Raw genomic sequence first — 14,307 nt, forward strand, 5'->3', positions numbered from 1 at the left:
TCCTTCTGCCTTCCTGTCCTTTTATTTCTCCTCTCTGTTAGTCCCGCCTATCCTTCCTGCCTAGCCACAGCTGATCAGGTTTTATTTATTGATCAATCACAACAACTTGACATACAGACCATCCCCCAGCACAGCCAAGTGCAGACCATCTCAGACACCTGCACTCAGGCCCATGGTCCTAATCATCCTCTATGAGGACCTGCTGGGTAACGCCACAAAGAACCCAAGAAGGGCTCCCACAGGACATACAGAACATCCCACAGCACTTCCCCTTTTCTTTTTTTTAAAAAGGAAGGTTTTAACTTTTACACATCTTTAAAGCCAGCTTGGTATATTTGGGAATTTGGGCGTAGCTTCTCTTACTACTTCCTGCTGGAGGGGGGCGCAATATCTTATGGGGACACAAAGAAAATTTTAGGTTCATGGAGTAGTCCGTGAGACTGTATCGTCTGAGCCAGTTGCCTTGAAACGATTCTGGATGTTGGATCATCTGGGCCATGGTGTCATCGGAGACCTTTCAGGGGGTCTTGGCTGGTCAAACCTGATGTATCTTAATCTGGAACAAATCCATAGCCTCTGGCTTTCTGTAGAGACAAAAACAGAGCCTCTTTTCCAAAGCAACGTATCCTTACATCTAAATTTTGAAGTCAAGGTACCTTTAAAATATATGTTTTGGCATAACTCAACAGCCTTTGCAATCAAATGTTTTTCTTCAGCTACAAATATCAAAGAGAACATAATCCAGATTCTCTGTGTGATAGCCATCTTTATGTGGCTTATTATTTATATTACTTTTACTTTCTCTTTAAAGACTTTATTTTTTTAAACTTTCTATTTCTTTATATAACTGTCTATGTTCCTTTTCCTCTTTTTTCCAAGCCTATGTACATTTTTACACACATTGTAAAGCATTTAAAGTCTTGTTCCATCTGAATCTGTCTTATTGTGAACTTATTGCTTTAAACTGTAGCCTTCTAAGCCTGAAACGGCTCTGTGGCTGCTGGCTCCGCCCCCTTCAATTTCCCAACTTGGCGGTGGTACGTTTTCCACCAGCTCTGGGAGCCATCAAGTCTCAGAAATAGTGGGTCTACACTTTTATCCAAGCAGCGTGTAGCCCAGAAACCTCTTTTTTTTTTTTTTTTGTACTAGCAAAGGCTAAATCCACCACACAGCTTAATGTTCCATTTGCAGAGGCCTCATTCCCGCCATACTGCAGGTCAAGCGCACACGCCAGGAACCTGCCAGTAACTCAAACCGGCGGCTGCCGCTCATTTGAGAGAGAGAATTAGGAACTGTGGGGCGTTTACCGACGTCACCGTTCCTGGAGAACTTACCGACGTCACCGCTCCATGTGTTGAGTTCTGAATCCTCTTTACCACCACGCGAGGATTCTTCTCAGATCACACTTTATTGGAGCACCTCTTGATTAAGGGACTTTGTCTTTAGTATTTTTTTTTTCATAACACCGGCCTTTATCCCTGTTCATTTGTCCTTTTTCTTTAGTCCCTCTTTTTTTTTTCTTCCCTTTTTTTCTTTAGCCCGACGTTGGGCGCCAGGCTGTGGCTTGTTTCCTCTGATCTTTCAGCATTTACCCCAATATCTGGCTCCAGTTTCTTATTATAAGACTATTTAGGATTCGTACAAGAGTAAGTTGCTCTCCACAAACTCACACCAAGGGGTTTGCCAAAGACAACATATATACAACTCATTGAATGTGGAGATGTGAAACTGGTGCCTTCATAGAGCCTTCATCCCTATGCTCTATCCACCTTGGTATAGGAAGGTACTCTGCACATTACTAAAAGAGAAATGTAAACACCAGCCAGCCACAAACCATTTGGTCTACAGTGATTTCTTGCCTGCAAAATATACTAAGATAATGGTGGCAAAAGTCTTCTGGGTTCAACTTAAAACCCACTCCATGAGATGGAACCCATACCTGACACTGCTTGAATTAATATCTTGAGTATGCACTTTTGTAATTCAATAACAAGAAAGCAAATAACTCGTTTTAATATGTGTAAAGGATTTGACAAAGCATTTCTCCTAATTTTGTCTATAAAAGTCCAAGAGAGTTCATATAAAAAATCAACATTACTGTAGAATTAAAACCACAATGAGATGTTACATCATTCCCATCTGGACATGTTTGGATAATAGGATAAATGAATAAAGGAAGTAATGCTGAGATTGTGGAGAAAATGGGGCTATTGTACTGAAGATATACAATGGTATAGCTAGGAGGGAAAAGTAGTCAAGAGGTATAAACACCTGAAATGTTAATCCATGTGTGAAGGGGTCAATAAATACCTACATACAATAAATGTCATTTGGCCTCCAAAAATTGATGTGACACAATATAAAATAAAATAAGACTATTATAATCCCCCAAAAGCTAAACCACAACTGCTAATGTGGTATAATTCAACCAATAAGATATATTTAAATAAAAGAAGAAATTAAAAATAGTCAAATTCATAGCTATCAGATTGTACTTACAATATATCAGATTGAGGTATATATATATATTCATGCATATAAAACAACAATTAATGAAAGAGTCCATAAATTTGAAATGCAGAAAGGAGAGATATGTGGGAGCATTTAGAGGGAAGAAAAAGAAGGAGGAAATTATGTAATTATAACCTCAAAAATAAAAAGTAATAATAAAGTATTAATATGGTAAATTGCATTTGTGTTTCTAACTACAATAAAATTCAGTAAGGTTAAAAACACTCTTTATCACCTCAAAAATGTTCATATTTGGATTTTTTCATGGACTTTATAACATTGCATGTTAGAATTTTATGGAGTAGAGCTTGACATTGAATTCTACAGAGTATGTTTACCTTCAGTTAAGGAAAACACTGTCCTTTGTGATGCCATTGGGTACCATGGAAATTTACAGCAAAATGTTCCTGCTATGAGTAGTTATTCAATGGTAATGACTTTTGTTTTTCTATATAGCAGTTGAATTGGGAGAAGAGCCCAAAGAACTGAACTTGCATCTTGGCTTAGAAAAATGTGTGAAGTGTTTTCTGAGTTTGTAAGGACAGAGTCCTGAGAGAACGTAATGAATTTTCTGAGGATTTGTCCTATTGAGTCCATAGTCAACAAAAGCAGTTTCCTGAGAGAATTGATATTGAGTCATTATCATCTTCTCTCCTTCAGACTTGTGTTTGTTTGTAGACCAAAATATTCAAAAAATCACATATTCTGATCTTTGTATTCTCTTCCTGTCTCATGCATAGAAGGTATGCAATAAATATTTATTTTATACATGAATGTATGAGTTATTCATTTTTTAAAAAAATGCTGAAGAAGTCTTATTCTAAAAGAACACCGATTTTGAATTCAGTTGTAATATTAGTCCAGTATGTTTAATGATCCAGCCAGGGAGGTCATTTGAATTTTGGCAAGTCACAACACCCTGAAAGGAACAAACATCATCTATAAAACAGGAAAGTTGTTATTGTAAAAAAAGAAACAATTTCAATCCAGTGATCAAATTAGAAAATACATGTTGATCCATTTGTTAGCCATATTTCAATATAAAATATAACAGGATAGTAGACTGACTCCATTGCATGCCCTGTTATATGCTTGGTGCTATAGATGGTGAAAAACAAAGCATGATTTTGTGTCATTCATTCAGAAAGCAGTGTACTCATTGATCTAATTTTGAAGGACTATCATTTATTGCTTTTAAAAATGAAGTTACTGAGCACAATTTAAATGGCTAGTTAGATATTAAATAGCAAGTTCTAGTTTTAGTCTTGACTGACAAGTTCAAATGGGTTGATAACTGTCTCTTACAATCTTGTGTGCAAATAGAGCTGTGAATTTTCATTGGCTTTTATAAGATAGTAGCTCAGAATGTCGACTAATTGTGGTGGCTGACTACAGTACCCTATAAAACCTAGAAAGAAGGTCCAAAACTAGAATTTCATATCTGGAGATGTTCAATATACAACCAGGACTCTGAATATGAATATTGTTGTAACTGATAGATGCTAGTAACATTTTGTAATTTACTTTTGTCATGGTGAAGTATGCTTTTTAGGCCATACCCTGTTTCATTCTAGTTCATCTAGTTCATCATAAGGCAGTGTTCCTAACTTATAGGTTTTACTATCTTAAAAAAGGTAGAATAGCCATAAGCTGGGCTCTGCATAGGTATACTGTATTTTCTGGAGAGTACTGAAGTGTATGAGGAGGAGTATCACTTTGAGTCAAGAATTCTGAAGAACCATCATAGGCCAAAGAGAAGGAATAAAAATGTGAAGGAGGTGAAAGTGGCATGTCACTAACACAACATAAATTCACATGGTCTGTCACTTGAATCTTTGCTCTTAATCACTGTGGTATCAAGGGCGTTAATACATTTTATTTTCTATCAATATTCTGATTCCAATAAATTTAAACTTAAATGATAACTGTATATAGTGAATGTGATTTCAAATAATTGACTCTTAATGAAGTGCACAAAATATGTATGTAAAATAATGAAATGTCATTTTATGTTGTATAATAGTATAAGATCTGAGAGGTTTGATACTGGCTAGACCTACACAAACAATTAACACTTGATTTTTTATTATGGAATTGTTCTTTCTTGCTTTTGCTCTTTTGGGGGGCCTGCCAGCCAGCTCCCACATAAATCACACATGGAGGCTTATTCTTAATTATAAATATTGGCTCTTAGCTTGGCTTGTTTCTAGCCAGCTTTTCTTAACTTTAAATTACCCTGTCTATCTTTGGCCTTGGGGCTTTTTTTCTTTCCCTATTCCTGCATACCTTTTCTTTCCTTCTTACTCCATGTCTGGTTGTGTGGCTGGGTGCCTGGCCCCTGAAATACTCCTCTTTTCTCTCTCATTCCTTGATCTCTCTCCTTTTTTTTTTTTTGGTTTTCTGAGACAGGTTTTCTCTGTGTAGCTTTGCGCCTTTCCTGGAACTCACTTGGTAGCCCAGGCTGGCCTCGAACTCACAGAGATCCGCCTGCCTCTGCCTCCCGAGTGCTGGGATTAAAGGCGTGCACCACCACCGCCCGGCTTCTCTCCTTCTTCTTTTCCACCCAGATTTCTCCATCTATTTATTCTCTCTGCCTGCCAGCCCCACCTATCCTTTCTCCTACCTCACTGTTGGCTGTTCAGTTCTTTATTAGACTATCAGGTGTTTTAGACAGACAAAGTAACACAATTTCACAGAGTTAAACAAATGCAACTTAAAATAATTTAGCATATCTTTGCATCATTAAATGAATGTTCCACAGCAAAAACAAATGTAACACTTCTTAAAATAAAATTCTACAATATAGAATACATGAAATTCATATGAAATTGGACAGTTGAAATCATACTGTGTAAATTGTTAGGTTTCAGAGATATACTTGTGAATTGAAGAGATTTTTCATTTGATTTTATGGGTCTGAATATTTTAATCTTTAATCTTGACCTTTAAAAATGATTTTACACATTTAATAAAGTCCAAAAACACAATTGTTATAGGAGAAATTCTGGGCCTGAAGGGGGTTAAATAAAGAGGAAATAGTTGTGCATGCCCATAATCCCAGAACATAGGAAGTGAGGCAAGAGGATTGGGAGTTTGAGGATAGCCTGGATACATAGCAAGGAACCATCAACAAGAAAACATAAAATGACTACTTATGCCACAGCCTAGGAAGATATTCTTGAAGAAAAATGAGTAAGTGTTAATTGGGAGAAGAATGTGGAAACTTAAAGACATCAGAGTAAGCAAAGTTTGGGAGGACAGAAAAAAGGCATGGTATAGTCAAAAGATCATAAGAAGGTCACTGTAGCTGGAAAAGAATGCAAGATAGAGAAAGGCCTAATATAAACATCTAAAGATAGGAATAAGAATGGTCTGGGCCCTGAATATTATGTCATGGAGTTAGATTTTTATCCAGAGGACAATGGAAACCATAAAACATAGGGAGAGAAATGGACATTTTATCATTTGTCTTTTAAGAATATGGTCCTACTTTGCAATTGTTGCCAGTAAGGAGGAAGATAAAGAAGTACGACTACAATGTTTTTGACACTAGATAAGTAAAAGAAGTTTATAAGACATGATTCAATTTTGGAGAACACTGAGATGTGAAATATATTCACATCAGATAAAACTATTCAACTAAAGCTGTGATTCTGCACATGGTATTTATATAAAGGTGCCAGTATCTTATGTAAGCAATAAGCTAATGGGATCCATCCAAGAACTTGAGTAAATACACATCAGATTGTTATCTGCAGGACATAGCCAACTCCAAAGTACTGCCAGCTAAATACTAGAGGAAGACATGTTCTGCCTTTATGCAATCTCTAACATAATATGTTTATGATGCAGTGGAATCAAAAGCAAAATTTAAAATATTGGTTACAAAAATTTGAGTGTGGCCTGAAAAAATGTTGAAATTATTTTTATTTTATTTATTCTTTTATAATTTTATTCTTTTGTTCACCAACCTGGAAGAATTGTGCTCTAAATCAGTATTCTGCACCAGCCACCTCACTACATCTTGAGCAGTGAAACTTTAAACCTTAAAAAGCTGCCTTCTACAGGTTCTCCAGGGACTTCATTACTAGAATGATGCAATCATTCACTCAAGCCCTTAGGGCCTTGGAGTGATGGGGAAAAATACCCAACTAACCCGCTGTGTCCTTTAGCTGCCACTGATAGACTGGCACCACGTAATACTCCAGGTAGAATAACTGCCCTACAACCAAGGAAATCCTACATTAACATCGCATGCTCTGCTGGTTAGAAGACCAAAGAAAATGGCTGTATTTAATGTGTGGCAGTGGAACCTTTCAGTTTTCTCCTTTAAAGTCCTCGATAATAATAATAATTGAGATGAAACTAAGAACTATACATATAATTTCTTTCTGAGCAAAGCTATAGATTTTTTGTAAAATTACTTCTAGTTTTTTAACCCTGTATAAGATCAAAATGTTTGACTATAACGATTTCCTATTGACATAATGACAATGTTGAGCTAAACAGTTGAAACTATATTTCCTCAATGCCTTCCCTCATACTGTAGACTGAAATATACATTAAAACTGACAATCTTAGCTTTCAGCATCAGTATAAGGAAACTGACTGTTTATATTAAATTTTTGATATTTTGAAGAGTTTGGACTAAGGTGAGTATGACTCACATTAAGACATCTTATTCAAAGGTTGATTTGGTGCTGTGTAGTGGGTAGCCATTCCAGCTTTGACCTGGAAGTCCCAACCCCCACTGAGGCTTCCACAACAGTCATGCCTACAAGGTGGGGCTGAGAAAGCATGCTGAGGACCCGAGATCCGGATAGACTGAGCAGAATTCTCCAGAGAACACTGCCAGACGGCGCTACACCTTTCCCAGACCCTGTAAACTATCCTTTCACTTTGTTACCCCACAAAATAAACCTCCCTTTTAACTATGTGGAGTGGCCATAATAATTTCACCAATAGTGCTGGGAAAAGCAAAGGTTAAATGTACAATTGAGTATGTCTGAGTTGTCTGAGCAATGATTACATCTTTTCTAAAATATGTTATATTTTCAATAAATGATATATTGCTAGATAAATAGAAATCATCCAATAATTATTACTAGCAGAATGAATAAATAATCAAAAAAAATAAATGAATTAAATTATGAATAAGTTACCTGAAATAATTTCTTATGTTTTCCAATGCAATTAAAAGCAAAATACAAGTGACCTCTTAAGTGTAGCTGGGCTAAGTCTAATAAATACATTTAAATCCATTTTTTTCGCCATGATTGGAAAAAACACAGGGACAAATAGCTAAACTAGTGGGAACACATGAACTGTGAACCAATAGCTGAGGAGCCCACATAAAACTGGATCAGGCCCTCTGGATAACTGAGACAGTTGATGAGATTTGAACTGTTTAGGAGGCCCCCAGGCAGTGGGACCAGGACCTGTCGTTGATGCATGAGCTGGCTTTTTGGAACCTAGGGCCTATGTTGAGATACTTTGCTCAGCCTTGGTACAGGGAGGATGGTACTAGACCTGCCTCAACTGAATCTACCAGGCTGGGCTGACTTCCCAGGGGAGACCTGGCCTTGGAGGAGGTAGGAATGAGGGGTGGATTGGGGGGAAAGCTGGAGGTGGGAGGAGGGAGGACAGGGGAATCCATGGCTGATATGTAAAATTAAATTAATTATAAAACAAAAATATATGTATCATATAGTACTATACATCCACAAATTTTACTTGCAATTTATTTAATTTTAAATTATTGGAAATGTACACTTGAAAAATAAAATCTATTTACAAAATGCAAAAAAAATGTTTAAAAAACTTCTTTAAAAATCCTTTTTTTTCTATTTTGTATATTGTGACTTTAAAGTTATTGCTTCTAAATAAACTGATGAAGAGGATTGGGACCTATTTGGGTCTTGCAGAGAACAGAGAAATAAGGCTGCTTTTATGACATTTGACATTATGCGACCACAAAGATATGTGAATTAATTGTAATTTTAGGTATATCAACTGAGGCATGTTTCCTGAAATTGCAAAGCAACATTAGTTATCTCCTCTCCTGTGAGGCATTTACCCACCAGCCCCACAGTTCCCCAGAGTTTTCTTGAGTGTGACCAGCAGGAAATATTAGATAGAAAGATTTAGATTGTGGAGATAAACAGATAGAAAATAAAGGATAGCCTTGAGAGGGCCTGGAACCTATTCCAATGAGCCCCGACTGTCTCTGCACCATGGTATTTATAGAAATGCCAAGGGGTGGAGGAAAAGATCTCCACTGTGCCAGCACAGCCAAGTTCAGACCATCCCATACCCCTGCACTCATGAGGACCTGCTGGGTAAAGTGAAGAGGAACACTCTCCAATAATTCTATCTAGTCATGTGGGATGATCTTGTATTACTTCTATAAACGTGAGTTAATTAGAGGTGAAGCTTCCTAAATTCATTTTTAGCCACGGATTCTTATTTATATTGAAAGAAAACCTTATGCAGTAATCTCTAAAACCTCAAAAGTTATTTCATCTAATACAACTATTGGACATCAGTAGAGATGAAAGATGGTGATTAGAATGTAGATTTTTCTGGAACACATTTTTAAGAATGTGACTTCCCAGAAAAAAGTCATTCATATGTGGATGACCATCCTCATTACCATCTTTTGCACATTTGGTAGGTATTGGCAAATGTTCACTATTGAAAAAGTTGATATTCTCTCTTAGTGGTATAATGAGATCACACTTGAGAAAGACAAAGAATTTTAGACTTTATAAAATACCTGAAATGTGACTAGTTCAAAGTAAGTTTGATTCATTTGCAGTCCATGGTATAGATGACTTCTCTTCCTCTAATTTATTCAATCAGTGAAGCTATGGATTAACTTATATGGGCCCACAAATAGCATATTAGGGTAACCATTAATCATACAGTACTTGAAGATGATTATAAACCTTAATATGATCACAATATTACTAAGGGAATAAAAGATAGACTTTTGTGAGTCTTTTATGCCCAATGATTAAAAATATAGGCTATTTATTAATGTATAAAATCATAATTTCTCATCAAATTATTTATAATTCAAGTATTTATGTAAGGTCTAGTACAACAGTAATAAAACTTTCTAATTCAGATATCTTACTAGGATAATAGCAATAATAAACACTTATGTAATTCTTAACGCATCAATAAGTCCTCTAAAAACCTCATGTGTGTTATCCAATCAATTTCCAAATGGCATTAATGTTGAATTATTCTTATCTTCTGGTGAACTGACTGAAAATATCCCTAACATTTGGGTTCTTCCAATATTCACAGTTTTGAAATATTCCTCATTGCCTAGATTGTATCCTCACTCTTTAAATATGACATTTTCTTTTTTCTTTGCATTTCCAATAAAATATGTCTGAAATAATATGCTAGTAAGGAATCTAAAACTCATAAAACCATTTTCTCCTTTCTTTTTTTCTGTCTTTAAACTGGTCTTATCACTGGGGGTGCAGTAATCAAATACTTGCTTAGCATGTAGTACACCCCGTTTTCCATCTTCAATACTGAGAAACAGTGGCTGGTTTTACTAGAGTTTGAGAGGCCATGCATGGCCTGCTAATCATGACTTCCTATTGCCTGACAACAACCCCCAAAAAACAATCTAGTAGCTCACATAAAGCTCACTATAGATTCATAAATAAGTCTAATGAAAAAAAATAACTAAGCAGTGTAGTGGGTAGCTGTTCCAGCTTTGACCTGGAAATACTACCCCCATTGAGGCTTCTGTAACTGTCATGCCTACAAGGCAGGGCCAAGACAGGAACCCTTAAGACCTGAGATCTGGATGTGCCGGCTCTCTTGGTTCCTGGATCCTGGAAGCTGGAGGTAGACCAAACAGAATTTTCCAGAGAACACTGCTGGACTGCACTACACCTTTCCCAGACCCTAACCTATCCCTTTACTTGTAAGTTACCCCATAAAATAAACCTCCCTTTTAACTATGTGGAGTTGCCTTAATACTACAACCAATAATCGTACCCAATGGTATGGCAAGAGTTTCCACCTAAAACCTAAGAAAAAAGATTCTAAAACAGAGCTAAAAACAGCTTCCTAATTGTCTCTCTCAAGTTAGCAGCAGCCTGCGGGTTTGCGCTACTCTATGGCGGGTTCCTGGCATGTGGGCTTGACCTATGCTATGTTACCCAGAGGTGTCTTCAAGCTGCACACTATGCTGTGTGTTAGATATAGTTTTTCTAGTTTAAAAAAATAAAAAGGTTTCTGGGATACACACTGCTGGATAGAATCATAGACCCACTGCTTCCCAGAGTTTGTGGGAGCATGGTTCCCAGAGTTCCAGAGTTCCATGTATCACCACCATGTTGAAAACCTGAGGTGGGTGGAGCCAGCAGCCATGCTGCTGTTTCAGTCTTAAAATGCTGCAGTTTAAAGCAATGGATTCACAATAAGACAGATTCAGATGGGATAAATCTCTGAACAGTTTACAATGTATGTAAAAATGTACGTAGGTTTGAAAGAGAAAAAAAACATACAATTATATAAATAAATAGTTTCAAAAAATAAAGTCTTTAAAGAGACAGTAAATGTAGTATAAAAATAAGCCATGTAACGATGGCTATTATGCAGAGAATCTGGATTGTGTTGTCTTTGGGCTTTTTAACTGAAGAAATACATTTGATTGTAAAAGCTGTTGAGTTAAGCCAATATGTATATTTTAAAGATACCTTGACTTCAAAATTTGGATTTAAGGATATGTTGCTTTGGAAAGGAGGCTCTGCTTTTGTTTCCACAGAAAGCCAGAGGCTATGGATTTGTTCCAGATTAAGATACATCAGGTTTGACCAGCCAAGACCCCCTATAAGGACTCTGATGACACCATGGCCTAGATGATCCAACATCCAGAATGGTTTCCAGGCAACTGGCTCAGACAATATAGCCTTATGGACTATCCCATAAGCCTAAAATTTTCTTTGTGTCCCCATAAGATATAGCACCCTCATCCAGCAGGAAGTAGTATGAGAAACTATGCACAAATTCCCAAATATACCAAGCTGGCTTTGGAGATGGAATTGGCTCACTCCTCTAAACCCAAGCATTATTGCTAAAATAGCAGGTTGAGAGATTTTTCTGTCCCATATAAGAAGAGCCTTCTGGTGTGGGACAGACCAAAATCAGTATCTTTATTTAAAATCAGGTTGATTATAAATGCAATATCTTTCTAAATAAGAAAAAGGGGATAGTTTAGATATGATAGAATGAAGTTTTAAAGGACAAAATGTTTAAAATGTTTTACATTGGTATAGATTTTAGTTTATTGATACAAATTTTGAGTTGATTTTGTTCTAATACACACATACACACACACACACACACATATATATATATATATATATATATATATATATATATTTCTACTCTTGTTTAAGGTATTATGCTTATGTAACTCATTTAGACTGTAATGGATAGTTTAAAATACATATTAATAATTAGTCTTCTATAATGGGCACAATTATAGTCATGTTAAGTTTTCTAGGTACACATATAATTCATTTAGGTAGGTAATCTTCAAATATTTCAAAGACTTATAGAATATGGCATGTAATATATATTAAAAAAATAGACTTTCTGGACAGTGAGACATGTCTGCTCCTGGCAGCACTGATTTACTTCAGAGAGAAGGATGAACATTGAAAACACTCTATATGGAATTTATCTACTTCTTGGCAAAAATAGCCATTTGGACAGGAAACTGTTCTTGCCTGGACTGCTTGATCGACTAGGCATTCAAGACCCATAGAAAGATGACCACTGAACTTTGCTTGGCAAAATGGTCCTTCAGGTTCCTGCTTCACAGAGGAAACTGCCAGACATTCTATAGGACACAGAGAGAAGTGACTGAGAGACTCTAGGCCTGTGGGCTGAAGACAGATGCCTCAACTTTACAAAGAAACAATAGGTGACTTCTAGGCTGCCAGCTGTCTCTGTCTACTCTCACAAGACTCTCAAAAATTACTTGTGTCTTCCTCCCGTTTCTCAGGTAATATTATCTTACCTTCTGAGGTCTTTGATGTAGTTGAAGACTAGATAGTTATAATCTCCTTAGTTATGATAAAAGGAAAGTTAGATATGAAATCTTAGACTCACAAATATAGGATAAATAGGATAACTTCTTTAATTCTGTCAAATACAAATATAGTAGTTATTATAAATAGACTAGATATTGTAGCTGTAATTCTTGCTTGATAATTATTTTGTTATATGTAATTTTACTATGTTAAAATTAAAAATCTTCCTTTTTGAAAAAACAGAAAAGGGGATGTGCTGTGGGATGTCCTGTATGCTGTAAATATATGTAGCTATGATTGATAAATAAAACGCTGTTTGGTCAGTAGCAAGGCAGGAAGGGTAGTGTACGCAGGACAAGAAGGAGGAGAATTCTGGGAGGTGGAAGGCTAAGGCAGGGAGATGCAGCCAACCGCCACGGGAAGAAGCATGATGTAAAATACCGGTAAGACATGAGCCACGTGGCGAGGTATAGATTTATAGAAATGGGTTAATTTAAGATATAAGAACAGATAGCAAGCAGCCTGCCATGGCCATACAGTTTGTTAGTAATATAAGTCTCTGTGTATTTACTTGGGGGATGTGAGTGGGAAAGATTTGTCCTGACTTTGGGCCAGGCAGGACCAGGAAAACTTCAGCTACAAAGGAGACTAGTGCAAATTTACTATGCAAATGTGTGTTAAATTGTTGTTCAATTTAATAGTTTTAACAGCTGTTCTTTTAAAACACTATAGTTTGTGGATGCTTTATTAAACACAAATAACTGATATGAAATTTGACTATTAGGAAACTTAGCTTAGAGAGGTTTTACAATTTTCTCAGCATCAGACAGCCCAACAAATACAAACAAAGCTTTGATTCTACGTCTGTATAACAAAAAAGACTATAGTATAATTCATTATTTCAGGAAGCATGTGCATGCCATTGGCACTGATAGTTTTGTGCCATTAACCCTACATTATAAGTGATACCCCCCTCAACTGTTGTTTTCAATGCTTTTGTGACACATGCATGCTGAAGATAGATACTGTTGAAAAGACTGGAGTGTGTGTGTATATATGTATGTGAAACAATTCATTTCATAGGACTATTTTAAACTGAAAAAATGCTGTAAACATTTAGAAATAGAGAAACCCAAAGGGAAAAAGGACTGCACATGAATTCACAAGCAGATTTTTTTGTTGTCAGTGGAGCACTCAAAATATCTGTTTTGATACAGTTTTTAAAACCCTTTAGAAATATGAATTCTGGACAGCTGCTCTTATAGCAATGATGGTGCTAAATTAAAATGACATCATAAACACCCATTCACAGAACAACACAAAAATAGTATTGCAATACAGAAACAGGAATGACTAAATGTTATGAAAACTATTTTTTTTGCATTTTTAGAATAAAAAGTTTGTTATTTAGGAGCCAGTTTCTCATTCTAGACTTTCTTTCTGTATCTTTTCCCTAAGTAACATTCACATTATTTATGAAATATAACATTGGCCTTGCTGGTGATACAGTGTCATAAAGTCTAAAAAAAATGAAAGGAACATGAATATTTATAAGCATGGAATGAAGCTGGCATGGAGATCTATAAAAAGAGCACAAATGTGATACAAAATGTAGGCATATTTTATAAGTCACCAGGTGAAAGGAAAAAAACAACAACGCATAATTACTAATGGGAACTTTCTTGACTAAAATGTGTTAATGTACACTTGAACCTCCTAAAAGTAA

This window comes from Peromyscus maniculatus, chromosome X (assembly GCF_049852395.1).
Source record: "Peromyscus maniculatus bairdii isolate BWxNUB_F1_BW_parent chromosome X, HU_Pman_BW_mat_3.1, whole genome shotgun sequence".
Lineage (NCBI taxonomy): Eukaryota > Metazoa > Chordata > Mammalia > Rodentia > Cricetidae > Peromyscus > Peromyscus maniculatus.